This window comes from Sorex fumeus, unplaced genomic scaffold (genome assembly GCF_029834395.1).
Source record: "Sorex fumeus unplaced genomic scaffold, SorFum_2.1 ptg000082l, whole genome shotgun sequence".
Lineage (NCBI taxonomy): Eukaryota > Metazoa > Chordata > Mammalia > Eulipotyphla > Soricidae > Sorex > Sorex fumeus.
In genome coordinates, this window is record NW_026606139.1 from 1225335 (window position 1) to 1230116 (window position 4782).

Below are 4782 nucleotides of genomic sequence, written 5' to 3' on the forward strand. Positions count from 1 at the left end.
TCTGGAGTTGTGGCTGTGCTGGAGAGCCGCTCGTGGGGGGCAAATGGTGACCTTGGTAGGGCGTGAAGGACGGACCGGAACACCCCCTTCCCGTGAGGTTTTAGTCGCCCCCACACCCCCTCATACCTGCTGTCCACAAGGCTCCCATGTGGCCGCCATCTTTCTTTCCAGAGGGAGGAGGGCAGAAGGGAGCAACACCCTTTCCCCTCCGGGCAGACATGATGGCCTGGATTAACGCATAGTCCTTTCACTTTTCTGCTCCAAGCTGCTGGGTTCTGTATTAAGTCCTTGTGCTTCTGGGGCTGTGGCCGTGCTGGAGAGCCGCTTGTGGGGGGCAACTGGTGACCTCAGTAGGGCGTGAAGGACGGACCGGAACGCCCCCCTTCCCGTGAGGTTTTAGTCGCCCCCACACCCCCGGCTCATACCTGCTGTCCAGAAGGCTCCCATGCGGCCGCCATCCTTCTTTCCAGAGAAGAGAGGGCGAATGGGGCAACACCCTTTCCCCTCCGGGCAGACATGATGGCCTGGGTTAACGCATAGTCCGTTCACTTTTCTGCTCCAAGCTGCTGGGTTCTGCATTAAGTCCTTGTGTTTCTGGGGCTGTGGCCGTGCTCCAAACTTAACTCTGATTTTCAGGGAGAAACGTTGGGTGGTTTACTTCCCATTGATCACTTTGTATATAGAGAGATGTCGCCCGGCCGCATAAGCGGCCGCGCGGTTTTGAGGAAAAGTCCTAGTTCCCGCATACTCGAACTGTGCTTGTAGAGGCTTCTGGTCACCGGGGTTCCATCTGGGGGAAGCGGGATGTGGTACCTACCCCATCTGGGACTTCCCAATGATCTCGGCTCTTTTTGGAACCTGTTTTTTTCTTTTTCTCCGGGAGTTGTGGGTCCCGCCCTCCATGTGGCCCTTCTCTTCCAGCTGTATCTTTAAAGATATTTTTACAAGCACATTATTTTATTAAATTTTTCAAATTAAAGATAGCATGACTTACAGTATTGTTAATGATGGAGTTTTATGCAAATAAGTTTCAACACCACACCAAATACCAAAGATCAATTTTCAAATATTTGACAATATCAATTATCAAAGCACAGTGTTAAATGCATATATGTTCTCTTTAAATCTATTATACAACATTATTGTATCACATATAATTTTGTCTAGTCATTTTTTTTGATTAATAGAAAAAAGAATGACTTTTGTAGCTTGAAACATTTGAAAATATTTGTGCTTAAGATACTTGTACATTATTGTGCCTACTTAATATTTTAAAATTTTCGATTCTATACTCCCTGATAATGGAAAAACTTGGGAAAACTATACACTTAAAATATCTTACAGTTTTATATGTCAGATAAGATAGAATAAAAATATGGTTTGATTTGCTCTCTGTGACTTTTTTAGAAACATGGTATCCTTAAGTGGTGATTCTTTGATCCTTCCCAACCTCTGACCTTAAGGGCCACAAAGTTGACTCTTGAGCCCAACTACACAAGGAGGTCCAACTGGTTTTTCACTCTTCACTGCAAACAAGAATAACTCATTAAGGTCATCCTCAGAGAAACTTCAGTCTTCAGTCTTCCTCCACGAACACATTCACAACTTATTTTACTCCACTAGGACATTTGTGATGAAATTTGGGCCACACACCATGTATGAGAGTTGGGAAATCTTCCTGTATTATTTTCTGTGTATGGAGACCAAAAGCGAATTCTATAAAGCAAGGCGCCTTTCCCTGGTGTTGCCTGGAAGTGATGTTTCTTGTTCATCTTTGAATTAATTATCCAGTGGAATGAAGAAGGTACTTATGAACAACCCACCCACGCCTCCATTCGGAGACCAGATTCCCCAGGCTGGGGAAGTGAAGCTTGAGTCTGGTGCCTTAGACCACTCGGCCATTAGGGCTGGAGTGATAGCACAGCGGGTAGGGCGTTTGCCTTGCACGCAGCCAACATGGCCGACCTGAGTTCGATTCCTCCACCCCTCTCGGAGAGCCCGGCAAGCTACTGAGAATATCTCGCCCGCATGGCAGAGCCTGGCAAGCTACCCGTGACGTATTCCATATGCCAAACACAGAAACAACAAGTCTCATGATGGAGACGTTACTGGGCCCACTCGAGCAAATTGATGAACAACGGGAGGACCGTGATCATATACTTATGAACAAGAGAGGTTGAAAGGCAAAAGATAGAGGATAGAGAAGAGCTTGGAAGACATGTGGACAGGGTAACTTTTGGCAAGTACCCATTTTATGGATGAGTTAGAGACACAGTTCTCAAAGTGGGGAACTCATTCATACTCAAATTTATTCAGTACCTAGAGTGAATAAATTCTTGATCTTTGTAAAACAGAGATTCATTTGCATTTTATTATTTCACCAAGGGAAGAAATAGAAGTTATCAGACTTTATCAAACAATAATCTTGTTTTTTAAAGTTTGAGATATTTTCCATAATGAATTGAATCAAAACTCTATTTGAAAAATATACATTTGTATAAAAAATTCAGGTTGTTTGCACATAAAACACTTGATAAGTTTTGTCTTTGATTCCCCATTGCCAGAAAAAGTTTGACCTAGCTTGCATGCTAATTTGGGTTTTTTAAATTTTTTTATTTTGAATACCCATACCATTTATTTATTGTGAATACCCATCCCTCCACCAGTGACCATTTTCCACCACCATGGATCCCAGTATCCCTCCCACCTCCCACCCTCCCATCCCACCCTGCCTCTGTGGCAGGGCATTCCCTTTTGTTCTCTCTCTCCTATTGGGTGTTGTGGTTTGTATAAGAGTTAAGCCTGATTTTCAGGGAGAAACGATGGATGATTTACTTTTCATTGATCACTTTGTATATAGGGAGATGTCACGCAGCCGCAGTCGTGCGGTTTGGAGTAAAAGTCCTTCCGGAATCAGAGGTTACCTGGGAGCCGGGGCAGTCCCGGCAGTTTGGAGTAAAAGTCCAAGTCCTGGTTCACGCATACTCAAGTTATGCTTTTAGAGGCTCATGGTCACCGGGGTTCCATCTGGAAGAGGCAGGATGCGGCACCTACCCCATCTGGAGGAGGCGGAATGCAGCACCTACTCCATCTGGGACTTCTCGGTAATCTCGGCTCTTTTTGGGACCTGGTGCATTCTCTGGGAGCTGTGAAGCCGCCCAGCGGCCTTTCTTCTCTCCAACTGTGCCAATTCTTGAAAAAACATCTGGAGAAAATCCACCCCACTCCTCACATCCTCAGCTCCCTTTGAAAAACACTTCCCACCCACCCACGCCCTGGGACAGAGCACAAATCTACAGAGATTCCTTTCAATTTCTCTATGAACTTGGAGGCCCCAGAGCTACAGCTGATTGGTACAGGAGAACGTATGCCTGAAACAACTGTGTTATGAACAGATTTGTCAATCCCAGGGGTTATTTTATTCATTCATTCATTCATCTATCCTGTTATTCGTCGATTGCCTCGAGCAGGCCCCAGTAACGTCTCCTTCATCCTAGCCCTGAGATTATATTCAAGGCTCTTTAGGAGAATGAGACCCATCATTGTTACTGGTATTTGGCATATTGGGTATGCCACGAGGAGTTTGCCAGACTCTGCAGTGTGCGCAGGCTACATTTGGTAGCCTGCCAGTTTGTCCAAAGTAGGAATGAGATGTCATAATAAGATGTCGTGTGGCCACCAATGTGGCCGCGCGGTTCCGGGAGCTGGTTTTTATAGTCTCTGAGTCTTGGCCGCTGATGGGATTACACGGCGCCAGAAGGCCAGTTGGTGGGTGTGACCCCCGCCTACTGGAATTTGGAGGACCTGGGTGGAGGATGTTCGGCCCCAATCCGAGTAGGCTTGGAGATCTCGGCCTTTGTCCCTCTGCTGGTACCTTCAGGTGTGCGGGGAGTGGTCTCAGCATGGTGGTGTCTGGTCCTGGAGGTCTTCGGCTGCTGGAGCCCTGGTCGGGGCGGGGAGGAAAGCTCAACCCGCTCCCCTCCAACGGGCCCCAGCGAGGACAGCCAGGCGCGGGGGCAGGAGACTGCACTCTTCTCTTCCGGGAGTTATTTATTTATTTTTTATTTTCTTATATTTATTTATTGAATCAGTGTGGGAAAAGTTACAAAGCTTTCAAGATTAAGTCTCAGTTATAAAAAAAAAGGTAAAGGCCCTCCCGTTGTTCATCGATTTGCTCGAGCGGGCCCAGTAACGTCTCCATTGGAGACTTTGTTGTTACTGTGTTTGGCATATTGAATACGTCACAGGTAGCTTGCCAGGCTTTGCCGTGCGGGTGAGATACTCTCGGTAGCTTGTTGGGCTCTCCGAGAGGGGTGGAGGAATCGAACTCGGGTCGGCCATGTTGGCTGCGTGCAAGGCAAACGCCCTACCGCTGTGCTATCGCTCCAGTCCCTTCCACAAAAGGCCTACAGCACCCGGTATTCCCAGGCGGTCTCCCATCCAAGTACTAACCAGGCCCGACCCTGCTTAGCTTTCGAGATCAGATGAGATCGGGCGTGTTCAGGGTGGTATGGCCGTAAACCTTTCCCTTCACCAGTACTTATTTTTCACCTCCAAGAACCCCAATATACCCCCTCCCGCCCTCCCAATGCCTGTGAGGCAGATGATTTCTACTTAACTCTCTCTCTCTACTTTGATTACATTCATTATTTCGACAAAAGTTTCACCATTATTGTTTAGAATTTCCCTCCAACAATCCGAATTGCTGAAAAGGCATTGTGAAATAATTTGTTTTCTATAGTTGGCTATGAGAACCATATGATGTCGCGTGGCTGCTCTAGT

The 4782-nt window shown here is 46.7% G+C and overlaps 1 non-coding gene across 1 annotated transcript; it reads right to left on the minus strand.

Annotated features, from left to right (window-relative positions):
• Nucleotides 1-4403: 4403 nt before the first annotated feature.
• LOC130039124 (5S ribosomal RNA) lies at nucleotides 4404-4522 on the minus strand. Its single transcript, XR_008794838.1, has one exon. It is a non-coding gene; the product is annotated as a 5S ribosomal RNA (ribosomal RNA).
• Between the last annotated feature and the right edge of the window lie 260 nt (nucleotides 4523-4782).